This window comes from Mesocricetus auratus, unplaced genomic scaffold (genome assembly GCF_017639785.1).
Source record: "Mesocricetus auratus isolate SY011 unplaced genomic scaffold, BCM_Maur_2.0 Super-Scaffold_100014, whole genome shotgun sequence".
Taxonomy (NCBI): domain Eukaryota; kingdom Metazoa; phylum Chordata; class Mammalia; order Rodentia; family Cricetidae; genus Mesocricetus; species Mesocricetus auratus.
Genome location: NW_024429197.1, coordinates 23611655 through 23636471, shown reverse-complemented (window position 1 = coordinate 23636471; position 24817 = coordinate 23611655). Strand labels below are relative to the sequence as shown.

The 24817-nt window shown below is 45.8% G+C and overlaps 1 protein-coding gene across 4 annotated transcripts in view; it reads right to left on the bottom strand.

Moving 5' to 3' along the window:
* St3gal3 (ST3 beta-galactoside alpha-2,3-sialyltransferase 3) overlaps positions 1-24542 on the bottom strand; it is a 218164-nt gene extending 193622 nt beyond the window's left edge. For 2 of the 4 annotated variants that reach the window (XM_005083887.4, XM_040756828.1), the window contains exon 1: positions 24017-24319. The gene's annotated coding sequence lies outside the window, so the exon portion shown is untranslated. Of the gene's footprint in view, positions 1-24016; positions 24320-24350 lie in introns of those variants that run through there. The other 2 variants (XM_005083888.4, XM_005083889.4) reach the window with 2 other exon arrangements.
* Between the last annotated feature and the right edge of the window lie 275 nt (positions 24543-24817).

Sequence of the window (24817 nt, the reverse complement as noted above, 5' to 3'; positions counted from 1 at the left end):
TACTTCAATGAGAATAGTCCCCATAGATTCCTATGTTTGAATATGTGGTCCACAATTGGTGGAACTGTTTGGGAAGGATTAGGAGGTATGGCCTTGTTGGAGACAGTGTATTACTCAGGGTGGACTTTAAGGTTTCAAGAGATTCAAGTCATTCTCAGTGTCCCTCTCTCTGCTTTGTGGTTGTATTTCAAGGTGTAAGCTCTCAGTTACTGCTCCAGTGTCATGCCTGCCTGCCTGATGCCATGTTCCCTGTCATGATGGTCATGGACTAAATGTCCAAAAGTGTGGACCTCAAATTAAATGTTTTCTTTTCTAAGCTGTCTTGGTCATGGTGCTTTACCACAGCAATAGAAAAGTGACTAAGACAATCAGCCTCCATCCTGCAGCCATAAAGTAGCTAGCCACTGGCGCACACCAAGAGATCACTTGAGATATTCTAAAGATTTTACGAGTTATATTGCCAGATGTAGGAGGAAACAGTGCTCCACCATTAACCATGTGACTTATTAGAGGCGCATACAGATGAGGTAATAAAAGGGCAGGTTACCACACCGCTAACCACACCCAATTTAGGCATGTCTAAAGACGTATAGGGACGGACGTAGGCGGTAAACTACGTCACTAGCCAGGCCCACTTTTGGGCATGGCTAGGGACGTTAAGGAGGAAGGTATAAAAGACTGAACAGCGGAAGTCTCATTCTCTTTTCCAGCTTTCTGACTTCCAGTTCAGCGGTGGAAAACTACTTGACTCATCTGGGTTACTTGTTTGTCTCTCGTGGGTAATTTCTACAATAAATACTTACTTTTACTTTCAGTAAGTGTGCCATTTATCATTGCAGCATCAGCCAGAGACAAAGGTGAAGACCAAATGTATGTGTCACAATGAAATTTACTTTCTCTCATCTCAAAACTAACTCCAAGCTGCAACTATTAAGAGACACGGGACAAAACAAACATAGTGGGACCACTAGTGTGATGTGGGATGTCCTTCTGTATATATGTTTCTCTTATAGGTTGATGAATAAAACAGTTTGGTCAGTAGAGGCAGGAAGCTAGGTGGGACTAGGAGACAAGGAAAATTCTGGGAAAGGTAAACAGAGAGAGACCACGTGGAAATGGCATGTAGCCAAGGAAGGAGTAACAGATCCAGACCCTTCTCCGGTAAGATAAGACCACGTGGAAATACTTAGATTTATAGAAATGGGTTTTTAATTAAGAGAGAACTAGCCAGTGAGAAGCCCTAGCCATCAGCCAACAGTTTAATAGTGCCCATGTGTTTATTTGGGGCAAATCAGCAGCGGGACCAAGCTGGAAAGAAAACTTCAGCAATGCTAGTGGGTTCTAGAAATGAGACCCCCTCAGACAGATTCACAAACATATAGGCATGAGTTTATCTATATACATATATGTACATTTATTTGATGCTAAACATATAAAGACTTCAGACGTACCATAATCTTTGTTAGCTGTTCCTAGGGAACAGGATGGGGTGTGACATGTACATCCTTGGGAGACTTCTGTTTTCCTATTTATATACTTCAGAATTATATTTGTTATGAGTCACAGTATTGCCTCCATAATTGAAATTTACAATGTTTCTGCCCCTTAATTAAGCTCTGCAACAGTGAGGAGCCTATACAAGTGACCAGTGTGATGGCTCAGCGGGTGGGGCTGCTTGCTGCCAAGCCTGGCAAACTGAGTTCAATCCCAGGGATCCATAGAGCAGAAGGAAAGAACCAGATTTCTGCAAGTTGTCCTCTGACCTCCATCTGTGTGTCATGGCATGTACACATAACTATTACTTAAAAACCAGTCCTGCGCTGGAATGCCCATCAGCCATACAGATTTTAAAGATAAAGTTAACAATAGTTCAAATACTCAGCAAGGAAGCCATGAACCTTGGGCTCTTTGCAGCGTTGTCTGCTGGGCCTTGACAGGAAGCACACTGAACATGCAGAAAGGACCCCGGAGGAGGTGTGATGGCAGGATTTTGTAAGCTGTCTGGGTAGGGTTTAAAAGAGCTGTTGGGAGACTAGCCAGGGCAGGAGGCTGCTCCTTCTCTCCTGAAAGGGTAAGAAGAGAGAAAGGTGTCCCGGCAGCTGTGAACGCGCTGTCGGGAGAAGGCTGGCACTAGATGGAAGAGGGGGGTGAGGGGCACAGCTTCCACTAGGACGGTGGACAGCAGCGGTGGGGTGATAAAAAAACTTCTCACTCACCCTTGGATCTGCTGTTCTGCCAGTTTTGTCAACCAGAAATGGAAGCCAGGGCGCAAGGAAGTGTGGGATGTGGCTCACAAAGACCAGCCATAAGCCAGGTGGTGGCGGTGGTGGCGGCGCACGCCTTTAATCCCAGCTCTCGGGAGGCAGAGGCAGGCGGAGCTCTGTGAGCTCGAGGTCAGCCTGGAATACAGAGAGAGTGCCAGGACAGCCTCAAAAAAAAAAAAAAAAAAAAAAAAAAGAAGGAGGAGGAGGAGGAGGAGGAGGAGGAGGAAGAAGAAGAAGAAGAAGAAGAAGAAGAAGAAGAAGAAGAAGAAGAAGAAGAAGAAGAAGAAGAAGAAGAAGAAGGCCAGCCACTGCACACAGAGAATCGGTGAATATTCTGTCCTCGAGAGCAGGGGGTAAATGGTAAATGCAAAACAGGATGCACCAGTCAGAGAGAACGAAGCTGGGGATGTGTAAGAACATGACCCTGTGCCTAGAGCACACTGCTACATGCAAATGACCTGCAGGGAGAGACAGGTATGTATACATATAGCCTTGTGCTTTGTAGGTCTCCCCAGATGCTATCTCAATTTTTGAGTCACGGTCTCTCACTGGACCCAGAGTTCACCACTCAGCTAGGCTGGCGGCTGACCAGCAGGTTCCAGAGCTGGGATTAAAAACACAAGGCCCAACACCCAGCTTCTCACGTGGGCAACAGAGGTCAAGTGCAGGTCCTCATGTTTGCACAGCAGGGCTTTATCAACCCAGTCACCTCCCGGGCCCCAGGGACCTGAGCTTCTAGTAGCACAATGGACTCTGTATCTTCACTGAGAACAAAAAAGGTAAAAACGTAAGGAATAATCGATCCACCTAACCAAACGCAAGTGATCCTCAGGAGGCTTCCCTTTCAGAGCGCCGAAGCAGCGACCTCAGTCAGTGCAGCCAGGCGGTGACCACAGACCTCGGCTCCGGCAGACACAGGACAAGCTGTGAATCAATCTAACAGATTTACCTCGTTATCCGACAAAGAGTTCACGAGCAGCATGTGTTACAGACACAGCAAGAAACAGTGCCTCCTTAGCGTGTGTGAGGCCCTGGGTTCCATTCCCAGGATGACAGAAACAAACAAAAACCCCATATCCAGATGCCCTGTGTCCTCACTGCCACAGGTCCTTTCAGGGGCTGAGCTGGGCGGTACATGTGAGCACGCACATGTGAGCACGCACCAGCCATCTGCACCTGCACTGGCCTTTACACGCTGAGAGCAATCAGTTCACCCCGATACTCCCGATTCTAACACAAACCAAGTGGTTAAGCCTAGCTTTCCCCTTGACAGATTCCAGGCACTTAGAAATCCTCCCGCCACTATCTGCTGCTCCAACCCTTGGCCTTTCACCTCACCCAGCCCCTAAAGCTCGTGATTTGTTTAACGAAAGTATTCAGAAAAGAAGGAAGGAAAAGAAGTCACCGGCCTTAGATGGTCTCACTCTGCAGACAACCCCAAGGGCTGTCTTTTTTTTTTTTTTTTTTTTTGGTTTTACGAGACAGGGTTTCTCTGTATTGTTTTGGAGGCTGTCGGTCCAGCCCGGCCTCGAACTCACAGAGATCCGACTGCCTCTGCCTCCCGAGTGCTAGGATTAAAGGCGTGCGCCACCACCGCCTGGCTCCAAGGGGCTGTCTTAATTGACCATTATATTGACCACCTCATAGATCGTGGCCATTACCACCTTCACAAGAGCAGCCGTGACCTTCAAGATCAGGCGGATTTGACTGGCATTTCCTCACAGAGGTGGGTAGGGAGGATGGCTGTGCTCTCGCCAGAGTCCAGCCTCTCCCTCTCAGCCGTGTGAGCAGTCCACAGACACTGCGAGCCATGATGAGGTACTTAGGAAGTGGGAGGGTCACTGAGACAGGAGATTCTCTCTAAGCAGCTATGGGAGGTTATTATTGCATGCTGGGGTAAGACCTTTTGGGTGGTATGGCTGTTTCAGGGTTACCCATACTCCTGTAAGTAACCTTTCACTCACGTCTGTAAATAGGCCTAATAAACTCATTGGCTCACCTAGCTGGACTCTGGTGGAACGTACTTTGGTCTGTTGTGAGTTCCTTATCAGGGATGAGCAGATACTTCCTCACCTCTGAAAAAGTTCACACAACAGGAGCGCCTCAGAAAGCCTGGAAACAGCATCAACGCTCTCAACACACCGTCAATCACAGGCCAATCAAACCTTAGGAATTTTTCCTTCTGGCCACACCTGGAGCCCTCCACCCACCCTATCAGCCAGACTATATGGTGCTGTCCCCAGCCCCCACAATCTTTGGTTCTCTAACTGCCTCACAGAGGGTGGGTGCCTCTGTCCCCACCCTCTCGAACTCTCCCGCTCACTAGCCAATGTACTATGATTCACTTCCCACCATGCTTAGATTACTTTCCCACTAAGCCACGCTCTCCTACCAGCCTTGCCACCCCGGTCTCCCCACACACACACACACGGCAGGCCTCCTTTTCCCATGAGCAAACTTCTTTTGGTGTTCAGAGCTCACCATTCCTACCCAAGGCCAAGCTGAAGTCTTTGTTGCCCACTTGTTCTGAGACAAGCCTCACTGTACATCCTAGGCTGGCCTCTGGTGTAGCCTCTGTTTTTAAAGATTTATTTTGATTTACACATGTGTGTGTAAGTATGCCACATATGTGGGCCAGTGCAGGCCAGAAGAAGACATGGAATCCCTTAGAGCAGTTTAGAGGTGGCTGTGGACCCCCTGATGTGGCAGCTGGGAACCAAACTCCAGCCCTGGCTGAAACCATTTGACCACACCCCTTCCTCCAGCCAGCTCCTACTCATCCTTCATCTGCACCTTAAAGATGAATTCATTTTATAAGGAAAAGCTACCTGCCTCATGTTTTAGCCTAAGGCTTTCTGTTGGATGCCCCCACAGCACCTGTGCAGCCCATCCCATTTCATATTATATTGGTATATTTCATATTATATTGGTATATTTCATATTATATTGGCATTTAGATTCTGGCTCACCCAGGCAGGGAAAAGTGCTGTTTTGTTTACCATTGTGCCCTGGTATGTGTTCAAACACTTATCTGTGGAAAACCTGATGACTCAATAGGTTATAGCATGCTTTAAAAGAGTCGTTCATGACACTGAAAACTATATCACCTTAATCAAGCCATAGAAAGAAAGTTATACAGAAGTCTAAATTTGCTGAAAGAAACTACAACCAAACCATCTCTAAAACACCCTATGGTCAATTATTTTTGGAACCAAACCAGCAACAACCAGAATGGAGGTGTCAGTGCTGTTGACCCTCAGAAGTCAGCCACAGGATAGGGACTCAACCATGCAAAGCCACAGGCACTTCCAGGGCATCCTGTGAAGACTTCAGAGGAAAGCTAATTGGAAGTTATCATATACAATTGATTAGCCGGCTTAAACCAGTTCCTTCATCAGTTCTTAAAAAATGTTTTTTTGTTGAACATACCCAAGCTATTCAGAATTCCTACTTGGCTGAGCAGATTTAAACCATGAATATATATGAAGTCTATGAAATTATTCTATTCAGAACAATTGTGTTCTTTTAATCACAACTAATGAAATAATTAATGGTGCTGATACCCACATAGCTCTTACTGTGGACCAGGCAAAGCTCTAAGAGTTTTATTTATTAGTTCTGCCTCTTGACTCTATGAAGTTGTCATTCACAGCTAATATTGAAGAAGCCCAAGCACAAAGCAGTACACAGCCCAGTACACAGCAGAGCAGGACTCAGAGTCAGATGATCTGGCTCCATTCACACCACATCACCTCTCTAGGGATAGAAAGGGGCTAGGGAGCACGCCTCGCTGGTTGAGCATAAGGCTGTGGGTTCACATCCTAGCACCAAAGAGACAGACCCAGAGAAACAGGGAGATAACTCAGAAAAGCTGTTTCAGAATAATAATAGAGCAGCGCGAGGCACATGCCTCTAACCCCAGCACTCAGGCAGCACGGCTGAAGGACAGCCTGATCTACATAGCAAGCTCCAGGCTAGCCAGGGCTACATAGTGAGACCCTGTCTCAAATAAATAGAGAAGTAATAATAGCAAAGAACTGGTACATACAGGAACTACATAATCATACTGCAATAAATGGGGAAGAATAGAGAGTCAAAGCAAAGCGAGGAAAGTATGGGAGACCAAAACACCACACACACACACACACACACACACACACACACACACACGCGTGTGTGTGTGTGTGTGTGTGTGTGTGTGTGTGTGTGTACGTATGTATGTATGTATGTCAGGGAACCAGCAAAGATCATTAACAAGATCAGCCTGGAGATGTAACAAGAGGAAGGTGTAGCTCGGGGACAGAATGGTTCCCAGGCACGTGTGTGATGCTGAGTTCCATCTCCAGTGAAAAGACAGTTCCACCTAAAAAAAACAGCTACAGGGAAACAAACACCAGGGGCAGAGGCCAAAGAAAGAGCGTTTAGGGAAAGAAAACTGTGTGCAATTAGCTTTATGCTGCTATGACAAAACACACTAGGAAAGCAAAGCAAGAGAAGAACAGTTTGGTGCTGCTCACTGTTTCAGAGGCATCAGTCCGTGGCCATCAGTGGGAAGACATCAGTGACAGAAGCCACACTTGCTCCATCTAAATCACAATCAGATCCTGAGTCCAGCAATGGATAAGACCACAAGGAGTGTGTGAGGCCTAACCCTTCCTGGAAACACTCACAGACACGCCCACAAGTCTGTCTCACTAACTCCATAGGCCTTTCTCAGTCCACTCAAGCTGCCAACTGAGGTTAACCATCATAGGTGGTTAAACAGCAGAGACGGTATAGCACCTGGGACAAAGAACTGGGGGGAATACCATAAAGGATAAGGAGAAATATGAAAGAGAAAGTGGACTCCTGAAAATACAGTAAGGATCATAAAGGCTGTGACCAATTAAAAAAAAAAAAGAACACGTAAGATAAAATGAAAAAGAGTAAAAACTATAAAGAATTTCCTGGACAAATCAAAACCAGCTCCAGGAGAGCAACTCTGTCCAAGCAACAGCCAAGCAAATGGGAGAGAGAAAGTTGAGGAAAAGGGTGGTGGAGAAGTAGCTGGGGGACGACTCCTCCAAACCTCTACTGCAAAGGCGGCAGGAAGGGGCTGGAGGTCAGCAGAGGCAGCTCTTCGTGGGTATGGGCATTCTGTCTGCATGCATGTCTGTGCACTGTCTGCATGCATGTCTGTGCACTGCGGTGTGCATGCCCAGCGCCTGTGGAGGCCTGAAGGTGCTGGAGCCTCTGGGACCAGAGTTACAGATGGTTGTGAGCCACCACATGTGTGCCAGGAACCAAACCCAGGTCCCCTAGAACAGCAGCCAGTGCTCTCTTCAGGCCCCAACACCCACCCCACCCCCTCCTCCACCTCAGCAAAGGGAATTTAAACACTAAGGGCACACTGCGACCCAGTTACCCGCTGTGATGGTTACAGATTTATTGCCTGTTAGTTCCTAAATTGGATCCATGTTTTACAACTTTTTGTGCTAATTATTCTTTAAAAACAAAAGCCCCTGACCTGTGTGTGTGAGCAGAGAACAAATGTAGAGGCTAGACAGCAGTTCTCTTCCTCCACCATGTGGGCCCCAGGGACTTAACTTGTGTCATCAGGCTTGTCTTCAAGGCCCTTACCTGCTCAGTCATCTAGCTAGGCCCTAGGCCCACTATTTATTTATTTATTTATTTATTTATTTATTTATTTGTTTTTCAAGATCTCTGTAGCTTTGAAAGCTGTCTTGTAACTTGCGCTGTAGACCAGGCTGGCCTCGAACGCACAGAGATCCACCTACCTCTGTCTCCCGAGTGCTGGGATTAAAGGTGTGTGCCACCACCACCCAGCCACCCTTACTTGAGATAATCCTTCCTGTTGTGTGTACTTTACCCATTCAGAGTAAGTAATCTGGGGAGCTGGAGAGGTGCTCAGGAATGCTGGCTGCACAGTCATGAGAACTCAAGTATCAACTCCCACATAACAAGCCAGGCATTCCCCAAATGCTTCTAACTCCAGTTCCTTCAGGATGGGTGTGTTAGTGCACATCTTGCATTTATTTCACTATTCAGTAGAGCTCTTGAGTTTGAGGCCAGCCTGATCTACACAGTGAGACCCTGTCTCAAAAATAAAACCCAAAATAACTCCTGTTCCTTGGGATCTAAGGTCCTCTTCTGGTCTCCACATGCATATAGGCATACATGTGTACAAACACACACACACACACACACACACACACACACACACACACACACACTGGGGGGGCTGGAAAGATGGCTCAGTGGTTAACAGAGCAGTGTGTTCTTCCAAAGGACCCAAATCCTGTTACCAGTACCCTCAGCAAGTGATTTACAACCTCCTATAACTCCAGTTCCAGGAGATGTGATGCCTGGAGCCTCCATAGGTGTCGGCGTATGCACAAACAGACACACAATTTTAAAAAAGAACTGAAATTTTTAAGAAGTGTGTGATTCAGTGACTCTTTTTTTGTTTGTTTGTTTGTTTTGTTTTTTGTTTTTCGAGACAGGGTTTCTTTGTATTGTTTTGGAGGCTGTCCTGGAACTTGCACTGTAGATCAGGCTGACCTTGAACTCACAGAGATCCACCTGCCTCTGCCTCCCGAGTGCTGGGATTAAAGGCGTTCGTTAAAATACTCACAAAGTGCTGGGCTTGGTGACAAGAGCCTTTAGCAGAGGCAGCCAGATCTCTGAGTCTGAGGCCAGCCTGGACTATAGAGTGAATTCTGGAACAGCCAGGAACACCGAGAAACCTTGTCTCCAACAATAACAGCAACAAAAGAATACTCACAAAGCTCACACAGCTGTACCAAAACCACCATAGTCACTTTTAGAATGTACCCATTTGCCTAGAAAAGGTGTCTCTTAGCTGATACCATCCTATGGACTCTCTTGCTGTTCCAACGTTAATCTAATTTCCTTCTCTATGGATGCTCCTTATTCTGGAATCTCATAAAAAATGAATCCAGACAATTCACAGGTGCTTGTGGTTGGCCTCCACTAATTCACAGTGAGTTTGAGGTCCATGCTTGCTGTGGCACATATCAACCCCCCATTGTTTCTAATTGTTAGGTAAGACTTCCTCATATGGGTGCACCACATCTTATTTATCCACCTGTCAGTCGGCAGATATTTGAATTCTTTTTTCTTCTGGTTTGAATAATGCGCTGTAAACAGTCTTCTATAAAACTTCATATAGTCATAGCTTTCTAACTTTGGGGCAGCAGAGGGTAAATATGCCTCAGAATGATGTGTGTGTGGGCCAAACATTAATTGTGTTTAACTGATGAAATGTCAGTGTATTCCAAAGTGCCTATCCCTTTTTGTTCCTAGCAGCAGAGTAGAATTGCAATTTCTTTTCTTTCTTTTTTGTTTTTGTTTTTTTGTTTGCTTGCTTGCTTGTTTTGTTTTTTGAGATAAGTTTCTATGTTTAGAAACTGTCTGTCCTGGAACTTGCTCTGTAGACCAGGCTGGCCTCAGGGAGTTCAAATTTCTTGACACCTGCCCCAACATAGTCTTTGGCAATGGCTTCCAAGCAAGTATGGGCTGGTTCATGATCCTGTCCACTGGTCCACATGTCACTGGTTTATTTCTCACTAATCAGTCCCACAGCATTCCAGCTCTTTCAATTAATGACTTTCATATTAAACTTTGCTAGTGGCTGGAGAAATGACTCAGTGGTTAAGAGCACTGGCTGTTCTTTCAGAGGACCTGGGTTCAATTCCCAGCACCCACATGGAGGCTCACAACCATCTGTAACTAACTCCAGGGGAGCTAACACCCTCTTCCGGCCTCTGTGATCACCAGGCACACACATGCAGTGCACAGACATACATGCAGACAAAACACCCAGATACACAAAATACATAAATTCAATAAAATTAGCAAATCTGCCTGTTCCAGTTGCCGTGTGGTTTCTTTCTCCTTATCACTCCCAGTCTCCCAGTGACTTTCTAAACAGAAATTAAATATCTACCGGAGTTTTTAAAAATAGGGGTCATTGAGGTGGCTCAGCAGGTAAAGGCATTTGTTGTCAAGCCTGACAACCCGAGTTCAACCCCCAAGAGGCACATGAGTTCCTCCAACACACACACACACAAATAAATACATAAATAAATAAATGTAATTAAAAATAAAAACAACAGTCTTGGTGTGGTGCACAACTTTAATTCAAGGACTCGGAGGCAGAGGCAGGTGGATCTCTGAATTCAAGGCAAGCATGATCTATAAAGGGAGTTCTAGACAGCCAGGGTACTCAGAGAAGCCCTGTCTCAAAAAACAAAAACAAAAAAAGCAAGCTGACAGAAGAGTAAAGATGAAAAACACCTTATTGCCAGTCATAGTCTCAGAATATTATTTAAAACATGCTAAGATTTATTGCAATTTTTTGTGACTACTGTGTAGTTCTCAAGCATGAACCTAAACACAGGGACTGGAATGATGGCTCAGCAATTAAGAGCATTGGCTGTTCTTCCAGAGGTCTCAGGTTCAATTACCAGCACATACCTGGTGGCTCACAACCATCTGTAACTCCAATTCCTGGGACTTGATGCCCTCTTCTGAGCCACAGTGGCACCAGTCACACATGCCACGCACATACACACACTATATACATATGTGCAGGCAGGCACCACATGTACTTGGAAAGTTAAAATAAATAAATCTTTAAAAAAAAGTTGGGACACAGGACAGTGAGATGACTCAATAGGCAAAAGCATTTACCGATTAAGTGTGACAACCTGAATTAGATCCCCAATCCTGCATTGGAAAAGGAGAACCGATTCTCAAGGGTTGTCCTCTGACCTCCACACAGGCATTAACATACACACTGTATATACAATACAGTAATAATTTCAACTGTTCATGCTTGCTAGAAAGAGTTTAGGAAAAGCTGACAGCAGTGGCTCACACCTGTAACTGCAGTGTTTTGGGAAGGATATGAGGAGTGAAATCCAAAGAAAGAAAATTTTTGGTTTTCCATGGGTGAATTCATTATCCATTTTACTGGAGGGAGAGGGGAGTCTTCAGAGAGGAGTTGTTAAGGTCTGGTTTTAATTTTATACACACACACACACACACTTCTTTTACTTGTTTGTCTCAATATTGTTCCAAGGAAAAAGTTGTAGACATAATTTTTATTTGGAAAAGGTGACATCTATAAGAACAGTAAGAATGCCTCATGCAGATGAGAAATTTGTGCTTCAATACTTGATAAATATTGAATTTCTCAAATTTATACTTCAGTATTTGGCTCTTCTCTACCTGGGCAGCCTGGTGTAGTGCCAAGACAGCACTATGCCACAAAAGTAGAAACCAAATTGTAGCTCAAAAGCAGCTGCTAGTAATACATAAACAAAGGGGCATGGCTGTGCCCCTAAGGAGTTCAGGCCAGCTCGCCCTGGATGCAGAGCATATAACCCAAACGGAAAACACAGATGCAAAGAAAAAGCACTTAGAACCACAGCCGGGTTGTCTCTTGTGAAGAAGACACTAGGGAAAAACATGCAGAGGGTCTTTACAGAAAATGCATGCAACGTATTTCTTTACAAAACCCAGAGTGAAGCAATGTGACACCTTCAGACTTAATGATGGATTCCCCTATTCTATGAAGTTCTTTCCTTTATTCATCTACATTTACCCTTTTTAGCTACTTGTCTGTGTGTGGGCATATGCAGAGGGGTGCAGGTGCTGTCAGAGGTGAGAAGCATTAGATAGATCCCCCAGCAGTTACAGAGGGTTGTGTAACACCTGATGGGTGCTGGGAACTGGAGCCAGGTCCCCGTAAGAATAGCCTGGACAGGTCTGCTCTTACATGTGCTGAACAGTATAAATGTGAGGCAAGCTGGGTGGTGGTGGTAGCACACGCTTTTAACCTCAAACACTCGGGAACAGAGGCAGGTGGATCTCTGTGAGTTCAAGGCCAGCCTGGTCTACACAGCGAGCTCTAGGACAGCTAAGTCTACACACAGAAACCCTGTCTTGAGAAACTAAAAAAAGAAATGTGAGACAAATGCTCCTACCTGCTCTTTCTCTGACACTGTGTATGTTTAAGCCTGTGAAGTAGCTCCATATTGTTTACCCACTCATCTTCAAAAACAGACAAACAAACAAAAAGCAAATAAACAATATCCAGTACTAAGGAGGCAGAGGCAGGTGGATCTCTCTATGAGATGAATTCCAGGCCAGCCAGGGCTACACAGAGAGACCCTGTTTTAAAACACACACAGATGGACAAGAGTGTACATGAACAAGCCCCTGTGCTCCCGGACTGAGAATGGCCCGTTGGACTGTGCTATCTTATCAGGGCAAACAAAGCCATTATTTACCTGCCCCGCGATAACTGCTTCCCGTGGCAGTGCAGCTACAGAATAAACAAGGCTCAGATATTATGGGATGGTGGTAATTAATGGTCGTCAATGAGGTTCAGGAACACTGCAGAGAGGTAATGTCTGCACTACACAGAGCCCGGGAAGCTGATAATGAGGCTTGCTGGGGAATGCGAGCTTTATTCCACTGGCAGTGAGGGACTCCTCCGGGATTATGTGGGGAAATGTGTCAGAAAGATCGTACTCACTCATGTATGGATTTTAGACATGGAGCAGGGGAGTGCCAGCCTACAATCCCACCACCAGTCTGGGATGCAGGGAGGACCCAAAGAGAGATATGCATGGTAACCCAGAGAAGGGTTATGGGAGGAGATCTCCTGATTGGATTGGGAGCAGGGGTGAAGAGAGGGAAGAGAGAGATGGGAGAAAGAGAGGGGGGAAAAGAAGAGGGAAGAGAAGGATATGGGGGAGCAGGAAGGTTGAGCCAGGACAAGAATAGAGGAGAGAAGGATGAGAGAGAGATACCATAACAGAGGGAACCATTATAAGTTGGAGGAGAGATCTGGCACTAGTGAGATCTTCACAGATCTACAAAAATGACACCAACTGGCATTAAGGCTACCTTAAATGCCATCCTAGAACCCTCAGCCAGTGGCTAATGGAAGCAGAAGCAGACACCCACAACTAAAAACCAAACTGTAATTCCTGGAACCCAGTTGCAAAGAGGAGCGATGAGCAAAGGAATCAAGATCAGGCTGGTGAAACCCACAGAGGCAGCTGACCTAAACAAGGGGAAACACATGAACACCAGACTGATGACTGAGAGACCAGCATGGGACTAATCCAGACACACACCCCCACAACCTGGGTGTCAGAGAAAAGGCCTCGTCAATTTATGTGACCTTGGAGAGTAGATCAGTATTTATTCCTGGCATACAAATGGACTCTGGGAGCCCATTCCACATGGAGGGATACTCTCTCTGCCTGGACACATTGGGGAGGACCTAGGCCCTGCCTGGGATTATATGACAGACTCTGAAAATCCCTCATGGAAGGCCTTACCCTCCCTAGGGAGTGGAGGGGAGATGGAGTGAGATGGGGGGTTGGAAGGAATGGGGGGCTAGGGGAGGAGGGGAGGGAGAGGGAACTGAGAGTAATTTGTGTAAAAAGTTAAATAAAAAATATTATTTAAAAATGGTAGAAAATATGAGAGGTCTAGAAATACAAGTTTCTATAGTTCATACTATTAATGTAGTGGATCTAGAGGTATTTGAGGCTATGGAGAAAAATAACTACTCAGTCTGTAGAAAGACAGTATTTTATAAGGTCTGCATTAAAGAGTTCCAAACATTATAGGAATTCCTTCTGAATCAAATGTAAGAACAATGACTCAGTAAAGTCCTTGTGGCACTTAGGAATCCTTTGATACTGTTATAAAAATCATAACGGTGGCTCTAAATTTCATTAAAAATCATTTCATGTATGTCAATAGGTGAGTTTAGAAATTTTGTTTTGTTGACATATTAGGCTAGCCTATGACAGTTTTCATTTATTTTGTACATTTTTCTGAGGACAACATTACAAAAAATATATACTATGAAGAAAAAATTTCTTCAACCAGGATATAATCTTCATGGTATCTTATGCTATAATAAATCACCTTGAATTCTCTACAATAAAAGTTCTAATTCAATGACTGATCAAACCACAAGATGGAGGAGACAGGACAGAACTGTGACAAGACCACCATGTGGCCATTTTAGTATCACAGGCCACATGCCTTCAGAGGGTGGCATCTCTAGGGGTGCTAAGTGGCTGCCGGCACACCAAAGGAAGACACCACAACTCCCTCTTACGTATGAATTTGCCTAATCTTTCATTTCACTGCCACTGACTCCTGTGGCACTGGGGAGTCAGTTAGTGCAGAAGTTGCACAGGTGGAAGGTGGGGACATGTTCACTTCCTAAGGTACAAGGTTCACGCTATACTAAATGACACCAATGTGGATGTGGCCAAGTCCCTAACAATCAGAGTCATAGAGCAGGATCATCACAATGGTGTACTGAGAAACCATCAGCCATCATCCTGCCAAGTATTCACAAGACTTCTGGAACTTAACTACAGAGTTTTTCTTCCATAGGAATACTGGTTTTCCTAGTTTTCAGACTGTGGTACCTACCTGATATGCCAACAGTGCACACATCTGCCCTTCCAAGACAAAGCACCTGTCTCAACAAAGGCAAGAGATTAGCTTTCTTCAGAAGAAAAGCAGGCTGAATGCACGGGAGAGTAGATTTAGTTTGCCAGTGTTACCATTCTTGTTACTTTGTTAGCAGAAGTACATAAAAACATCATATAAACTGTGAGTGGTGGTACACACCTTTAACCCACCACTTGGAAGGCAGAAGCAGGCAGATCTCAGAGTTTGAGGCCAGCCTGGTCTACAGAGTGAGTTCCAGGGCAGCCAAGACTGTTACACAGAGAAACCTTGTCTCAAACAACCAGAAAAAGAAAGGAAGGAAGGAAGGGAGGGAGGGAGGGAGGGAGGGAGGGCATGGTATAAACAATCTCATACTACATATATACATACTGCACACACATACCACAATACAAGTATACATGCATCCACACACATACACACATACCATATATACACATATACACCCCACACACACGCATACACACACACCACATACACGCATACGCACATTCCCACATACATATACACACAGAAGCAATTCTCAAAGTGTATTCCAAGGACCTGTGATCCCAGAACTTTTCAGGGACTCTATTCCCATAATCATTCTAAAGCATTACTCCTCCTTCACACTCACTCTCTCATAAGGGTCTGACAGAGTGTCCTGGGGCCACACAATGTGACATATGGCATGACTGCTCTCATGCTACTGGAAAACACACCTGGCTATTCTTGTGATCTAAAGTTTTTTTAGTAGCTAATAACTTTTTAAAAGTAATTTACTGGTGTGTGTGTGTGTGTGAGAGAGAGAGAGAGAGACAGAGAGAGAGACAGAGAGACAGAGACACACAGAGAGGTAGAGTCAGGGGGCAACTCAGTGAGCTATCTCACCAGCCCCCTAGTAATTTTTAATGCATTCAATACACCTAATACAGTAAATTAGTCAACCAAACCCACAAAGAGGAACATTCTATGGGAATGGTTAATGTTTTTACCTGCAAAAGAAATCCTAAAACCAAAATGCCTCAGAAACACTTAGCTACAGGGTTTCCCACTAGTCTGACTTTCTAAATACAGGGTGCAGTAAGGCTGGGAGACACCCCGTGGGTACAGTGCTTGCCCCACAAGCACTATGATCGCAGTGTGCCAGCGGGCCAGCCTAGCTCAATCTGGTAAGCTCCAGGGTCTAGTAGACGCTATCTCACAAAAACAACAAAAGAAACGCGGCAACGGTTTCTGAGAACCGACTAAAGCTGATCTTTGGCCTCTGCACAAGCTCACATACAGCTCAGTGGGTACAGCATTTGCCATGCAAGCATAAAGGCCTGAGTTCAAATCCCCTGAACCCATGTACAAGTGAGGCACAGTGGCATAAAGGTGGAAGTCCAGTGTTTCTGAGGGGGAGGAAGCAGGAGAGTCCCTCAAAGTTCACAGGTCAGCTGGCCTGGCACAGTGCACAGCGGACATCCTGTCAAGGAAGATGAAAGGCGAGGACTGACATCTACATGCACCCGCCTGCTCTTATACACATGAACACATGTATACATACAATCACACATGCACAAGATTTAAAAGGGGGAAAAAAAAGGGTTGCTGTGCGTGGTGGCGCACGCCTTTAATCCCAGCACTCAGGAGGCAGAATCAGGCAGATCTCTGTGAGTTCCAAGCCAGCCTGGTCTACAGTGTGAGCTCCAGGGCAGCCAGGGCCGCACAGAGCGACCCTGTCTGGAAGCAAACGAAGCATATAAACACACTCCCTTATCATGATTTTAAAAGAGAATCTGGCAGGAAGGAAACAGAAACTGATACAGAGTACTGATAAAGACACAAATACTGACAACAGATGAAGGACCATCAGAACCAAACAGACTAAGCTCTACAGGGCTCAGAAGAGCAGCGTGTCAAGCCAGGGTGACTAGAGATGAAGCTGACAGGGAAAAAAATCTGAATTAAACCCATTACCATCCTTATTTTTTAAAAAAGCCACCAGCAGACAGTAGTAGAATAAATAAAATCGCAAGGGGGAAGAAGTCAGAAGAAGACCCAGGAGAAGCTAGCACATTTTATCATTTTCAGCGGCTGGACACGGTTGCACACTTGTGACACTTCCGTACGAGGGCTGGGAACAGAATTGGTTAGCGTTTAAACACTGTTTTAATTGGTAGGATATCTGTTTCAATTCTCCCTTCTTAATGTCTGAATAATTCCCTTATGCCTAACACTCCCAGACAAGCAGCATCAATCACCTTCAAAGACATAAAAACCATGAAGCAGATGGTGGTTATCTTTAGTGACGGAAATTTAAGGCTAATGAACATCACCATGGCAGAGGTACTATATTCTAAACGTTAGGAGCAGTAAAATCATTATTCTTATTGCGAGAGGTCCTTTATGGGGCTGTGGGCAGGGCTCAGTGATAAAATGCTTGACGCATAGGCACGAGGACCTAAGTTTAATTCCCCAGGACCCACATGAGCAGATGTGTATGAGTGTATGTTTGTAATCCCAATGATAGGGAGACAGGGGGATTGCTGGGGTTAGCTGGCTAGTCAGCTTAGTTTAGTCACAGAACCCCAGGTCATGGGAAGTCCATGTCTCAAAAAAACAATGTGGACAGCTCCTGAGGAACAACACCTGGCCTCCACATGCAGACACACACACACATACACACAGATCCCTTACATATCTACCAGCACAGGCCCAGGTTTTTTACATCTGTTCTAGCCGACCACCACAACAAGCATGGAAATTAGGAAATTTAATCTCCAATTCTCAAATCTGAAAATCAGAGAGGTCTGCAGCCTGCCCAAGGTCATCCGCTAGAAACTGGTGACGCTGACCTGAAATCTATCTGGTTTGCCGGCTCTTATCTGCACTTCCGTGCATGGACACACCTGTCACCCGATGATATCGGCCTCCAGCATCCTTCCTTCACTTTCACTCATGTAATCTCACCTATAAATATTTTATGGCTCGTGTAGTAGACATAGGAACTGTGGCTGTAAACCTCAGCGCTTTCTATAGCAAGATAGTCACCCTTCTCCCTCCTCCCGACAGTGATCCTCCCAAAAGACAAAGCTGATAATGTCATTTCCTACTGTCCAATCCTTCCCTGACCCCTAATCATCTTCAGGATGAAGCTTTAACTCACAGGGCTTTAGATCAATCTTCCTGACTGACATTTGCATCATTTCCACTCACAGTCTGAAGACAGTCTGCATTTCTCCCACACAAGCGGCCTCAAGATGCAGCCATGTTCTTGGGTCTCTAGGTCGGGCATATGGTGTTTTCTGTGTGAAAAGCCCTTTAAACCCACATCTACCTAATGAATGATGGTCAGTTAAGACCAACACCTAGCCCCTTTAAGATATCCACAAAACCCTGAGTCTCAGCCCTTATTCTAAGGTGGTCAGCCTTCCAGAACCCACATAAAAGTGGAGGAAGAGAGTCAACTCATGAACTCATTCTCTGACCTCCACAGGTATGCTGCAGCACACACCACACAAATAATAATATATAAATAAAATTCTAAAATACTGTATTTCTTGCAGAGCATCCGAGTTCAGTTGACAACATTCACACCATGGGGCTCAAAACCTCCTGTAACTCCACTTGTATGGAATCTGACACCCCCTTCTCATCTCTATAGGTACCTGTACTCACACACATGTGCACTCACACACACACACACACACACACACACACTATCAAAACTGTGCAAGTATATTATGTTTGACAGGCATGTGGTATATGCCTGCTAAGCACCCAGGAAGTAGAAGCAGAAAGGTAAGAAGTTCAAGTCACCATCAACTATCTAATGAATTCCAGGATGTCCTGGGCTAGAGAGCCTGTGTCAAAAAACAAAACAAAACAAACAAAACGTGTTGAGTCAGGCATGGTGGTTCACTGAGGAGACAGAGACAGAAAGATTGCCACAAGTTTGAGAGTTGCTGGGGCTACACGGTGAGTACCAAGCCAACCAGGGCTACCAAAAACAACAACAACAACAACAAAACAAAAACAAATAGTGTCTGTAATGGACATGCAAGAACATTTTTCTTGCCATTGTACCCTAAACAACAGAACACAAAAAAGTATTTACACAGCATTTACATTGTATCAGGGGCTATAGTCACAGGTGATTCAAAGTATAAAGAGGCTGTGTGGGGTTATATGTAAATACAAATCTATCTTGTGTGAGAAATCTGCATATCCTCAGATTTGGGTAGCCTCAAGGAGTCCAAGAAACAGCTACCCGTGGCTACGGAGAGTTGACAGTACTGTAACCGTTGGTGTATCTCACAGAGATCTGCCTGCCTCTGCCCCCCGAGCGCTGGGATTAAAGGCATGCACCACCGACGCCCGGCCCCGCTGGTGTATCTCAGGGAACCAGGGATGTAGCTTTTCAATGTTGAATGTTAGATGAGACTGGTGCAGAGCTGTGTTCAAGGACTACCTTTCAAGACTAGAGGGCTTAGTGCAGTGGCTTAGATAGCCAAAAGCAGCTAAATACTATGTAAGTGCGGAAATAAGAGCTTCATAGTAACCGGGCATTGGTGGCGCACACCTTTAATCCCAGCACTTGGGAGGCGGAGGTAGGAGGATCTCTGTGAGTTTGAGGCCAGCCTGGTCTCTACACTGAGACCCTGTTTCAAAAAGGACAAGATAAGACACTGGACCTGGATGTGGCTGGACAACACAGGTCTCATCCAGCACGCACAAAACCCTGGGATCAAACTCCAGCACAGGAAGTTAAAAAACAAAACAAAACAAAACAAAAAAAACTTGTTAAATATTAGACAGCTAGTCAGTGACAGACCAAGACCCAAAGCCAGAAAGTTAGCTTTTCTAGTCCCTGAATCAGCTCCAACCAGCACTTAGCTTCTCTGTTAGCAAAAGAACCCAAACACGGAGCTTGAAGCTTCACTTAAATCCAATTAAATGCATCTCAAATTATTGTACTCTTTACAATGTCCTACTTATGTAGACCAGGCTGCCCCTTGAATTTAAGACTCCTGCCTCTGCCTCCCTGCTCCCTGACTTCTTAAGTGAAAAAACTTAAATATTATTTAAACTACTTATTCTTTGTGGGTTGTTTGTTTTTATGCAGGGCTTCAGGTATTCCAGGCTGGCTTCTAACTCTATGTAGCCAAGGATAACCTGGAACTGCGACCCTATTTCCTCTACCTCTCGATTGCTAAGATTACAGACATGCTTCAATACTCAGTTCATACAGTGCTGGACACTGAACACAGAGCTCTGTGCACACAGGCAAGCACTTTGCTGTATCCTAGCTGTTACTCATTTTTGAGATATGTTTATCTGAGGCTAGCTTCACACTCTCCAGCCTCCTGTCTCTAAGTGCTAAGTACAGGTGCATGCTACTGCACCAGGCTAATTTAACTTCTTTAGTTCTGGACACCTCAAAATGCTACAGGACTTGAGAGGTGTGAACAGGAAGATCAGGAGTTCAAAGTCATCCTCATCTACATGAGACTCTGTCTCAAGACAAAACAACAGTAATACCTCAGGGGACAGCTGCCTTATAACTGGAATGTGATTTACTGTATTTCTGGCCTTGGCTGATGGGCATTTATACAGGATGTTACAGAGTATGGCCCTGAACCCACCCTTCTGTTTCTTTCTGATGTCTATATACTTGCCTCTAGTGCCCAACCAACTTATTAGCTCTAATCTTCAATGGTCTGAGATTCGATACCCACAGGGTATGTAGTGGTCCTCAGAGCCAAAACAGTCTGGGCTCTTCTTGCATTAGTCACAAGCTAAGTCTGCAATTCCTGACCCTACTTTAAAGTTAGGCAAGGCCAGGTGCCACACTTTGACGGACAAAATACCAGTAAAAGTGACAGAACTGAAGCTGTAAAAACTAGTGCCCACTCAACTACTGACTAGTTTCCAACTGTCTCCATCCCTGAGCTAGTGTGACCAGCAGAGAGCTGCCTGTATACTTGTGATAAAAGGGTGGCATGAACAGGGAGTTAAGTTTGGTCTTGTTAAGTCACCAAGTTATGGAGAGTTCTTTCACTCTAGCTTACTCTAAAGTACCCCGACCCACACCTCAGACCCCTCTGTAAAGCATTCTCTCATATGGCCAACTTTATTTGCATGTTTTATGGCAACTATTTTGATTGCATGAAGGACATTTTTGTAGCTATCCTACTTCCAGGCTGTTTTCTTTATCTTTGAGGGGGTGGGGGTGAGGAGACAAGATCTCATATAGCCCAGGCTGGTCTCAAACTCCACAAATAGCAGAAGAGTAGCTTGCACTTATTTTTAACTTCTGTCTCTCTCTTTTTGTTTGCCCACCAAACAGTACCCATGTGGCAGTCGGAGGACTACTAGCAGGAGTCAGTTCTTTTCTACTAACATGTGGGTTCTGGGAATCAAACTCAGGTCATGAGGTTTGGCCGCAAGTGCCAAGACAACTGATGGTCCCATCGCCATCATCTGATCTTCCTGCTCCCACCTCCAGGCATATAGTGCCACACCCTATTTACGAAGTGATGGAGAGCCTCACGAATGCTCTAAACAAGCCCTCTAACCAACCCAGTCATACCCCCAACTCCCCCACCCCCCCGCCTCTTTCCTTTCAGTTAGAATAGTTTTTGAGTATACTGCAAGGGAGCAGTGACCAGGAATTACAGTGGACAGTAAACAGTAACTACAGTATTGCCTTAGTCAAAATACTATTTTCTACATGAAACATATATGTCAAGTACCTACTATGTAAAAACACTGTTCAGATGACAGAGAAGAGAGCTCATGCCTTTAAAAATACATCTTATGCTGCGAGTGGAAGAGACAGTAAAGCAACTATGGCAAAAGAGCAAACAAATCAGGTGACCCCATCCCTAATCCCAGCACCGCAGAGATGAGGGGACAGGAAGAATCTAAATTCAAGGTCACCCTCCGCTACTGTTCACTGAGTTTGAGGCTAACCTGGGCTGCATGAGGTTGTTTAAAGAGAAAAAGTGTTTAAGAGCAGCCTGGGTTAGCTAGACAAGATCTTGCCTCAAAAAACACCAAACAAACACAACACATCCATACACAAGAAAACCAGTATAAAACAAATACAAAAACAAAAGGTAGAGCCCCCAGAATTAGAGAGGGACAACTCATTTAGGTGGGGGGGGAAAGGCACAAAAAGGCTTTACAAAGGAAGTTCCCTATCAAATGGCCATAAAACACGAGTCAGGGGCAATGATGGAGAATGAAGAGGGTTATTTAAGACCAAAAAAGTCAACATGTGCCAACACATTGGCACTCAAACAACAAAATACAAAGCCAAGTAGCTCAACCGACCTAAAAAGCGTAATATATCAAAGGGTATGGCAATAACCTGTCAATGCCAGGCTACTCTGGGGCCTAACCAAACAGTAAGGAGCTAAAGAACACCAGAGAAGTGGCACACCCATGGGTGATGGTGAGATGATAACAGTAGGAAAGAAAAACTTGTCCAGTGGGCTTCTGGGCAATTCCCAGAAACAGCAGGCCCCAAACAGTGTGATGACTCCAAGAGTTGAAAGAAATTGATGTCAGAGCAGTATGGTGGCAGCACTAGGAACTTGTCACCAACCACACAAAGCGAATAAATGAAGGCAAGAAGCAACTCTGAATACAGCTCTGTGGTGACTGAAGCTAACTCTAAAAGCGACAATACAACTTAACTGCTACTTACTGAATTCTTTCCTGACAAGTTCAGGTCCATATGACGATTTGTTTATCCATTGTTCCTCACAGAACAAAGATGCCTCTTCAGCCTGCCTTTTGATTTTGTTTAAGAGAGGGTCGCTAGTAGCCTAGGCTGGCCTCAAGCTCACTATGTAGCCAGGAATGACTCTGAACTTCTTTCTGATCCCTCATGTCCCTACCTCCAAAGTACTTTGATTATAGGCAAGAGTGTCACCATACCTGGTTTTAGATGGCATTGAAGATCAAATCCAGGGCTCTTGTATGCTAGATAAGGACTCTACCAACTGAACTGCATCCCTAGTCCAACTTGCCTTTTCTAGAACCTCATCTCCCTCCCTTTTTTTTTTTAACTAAGAATGCCCTGGAACCACCCACAGGCACTCCCGAGTCCTCCCCTGCCACATCCTCACTTTTCATTGGCTCACTTCTCCGCCAAGCAGCCTTTCCACTCTTTGTGGTCACAACTCAAAACTTCAGTTTTCCCACAAAATATTCCTTCAACACCTCGCTCTCCTCTCCTGGATTTCTCCCAGCACCCACGGTCTTGGAATTCTAGAGGCCACATCTTAAGTTATCTTTTGTTTGTGTGTGCTTCATTCAAACAACTATCCTACATAGGTCTAAGAGAACATGCTCCATCTTTTAATTGTCTGAGTTTCCCTCAAGTCAATGTCTTGCACAAAACATGTATTCAGTAGACACTTGACTATATGAGCAAGCCAATCAGTCTCTAAGAACACACTTGCTTGTTTCACCATTACTAACTTAACTTGTCATCACACACAGACTTCAGACTTGTGACATGGAAAATTTGGCACCACTTCATATTTCAAAATGTCCATTACCTTAGATTATATGAAAACCCCATTTGGTCATAAGGTTTTGCTTCAGTTTTTAATCTTATCTTTTTTCTTTTCTTTTTACAGTCTTTTGAGGTTGGGTCTTGCTTTGTGGTGCTTATTGACCAGGTATTATTCCATGTAGCCCAGGCTGGCCTCTGAAGCAATCCTCCTCTTCAGCTTCTGGATACTACAGGTATGCACCTATGGACCTGGGCTACCCTTCCTCTGAGTCTTTAGTTAAAAGTTCACAAACACAACTAAAACTGTCATGTCTACTGGGCTACATAGCGGGAACCTAATTCGTGGTTTTTCTATTTTCATAGTCCACTACTTATAGTACCAATAATTCAACGGACCTCACAGAAATGTGTTAAGTACTCTTTGCTTTCTGGGATAACAGCTGTCGTCCGCCCGTCTGTCACCAGGTCACTCCCTCGGCTAATTACAGTGACTCAGTTTTATCGTTTTCACTCCCTCCCCATACTCGAGAAAAACAAACAAAAATGAGGTTTATTGAGGAATCATAAAAATGAGTGCTGTTGTAAAAAGGAGTCTAAACACATCAGTGGGACATCCTCTTAACCAAATCTGCGGACCTCGCCAAGATTTTCTCTCGCAAACAAGATCACCGAGAAGACAATGGAGAAACACTCCAGACGGAAAGGTAGCGAGAAGACGTACTTTGACAAACTGACCCGGTCACTCCGAGGATCTGGCCCCGGGGAAGGCAGGGATGACAACCGCTACTCTTGCTGACTCCCGCTAGGCTTTCCCCGGACTTTCCTGCGCTCGTCCCACAGCGGGTCCTGGGTGACCGCGTCCCTTCTCTGCGCCCAGACTCGCGCGCTCCGGGGCGCTGCACGCAGGTGACCTCTGCGCGCTCGGCCGGGCTTGCACGGCCCTCCTCAGGCCTGGCCCCCACCCGGGCTTCGGTCCCCAGCACGGTTCGGGCCGGCCTGACCGGGGAAGGGGCGCGGCAGCCGAGAACTGCGTCGGGGCGCGGGGCAGGCCTTACCGCAGCGGAGTGGGAGGCCGGGATCGGGCGGCGCCAGGGCGCACGCGGAGCGGGGAGGTGGCTGCAGCCCGAATAGCGGGGACAGCCGAGAGGACCCCGGCAGGCGCCCAGGACGCGGCGGGCTGCACGGGCGCCGCCATGGTGAGGACGCAGCAGCGGGACCACCAATCCCGGGGTCCGCCTCGGCGGCCGCGCCGGGGGTCGGGCATGGGCAGCCAATGGGCGCACCGGAACCGGGCGGAGCACCGGGCAGGCCAATGCGGGGCTTCGCCGCAGGGGTGGGCGGGCCCGGCACCGGGAGACCCAATGGAAGCAGGAGGCAGAGTCCACCCCACATCCCCGGTTGCGGGAGTTGGGGCTGAGGAGGAGAGTCGCGTGGAGCAGCCCCGCTGCGGTCAGGTCCCCTCTGGCTCCCAGAGTTAGTCTCCTGTCCCCACCCCACTGCTCTGTTGTCAGACCGGGTTGCT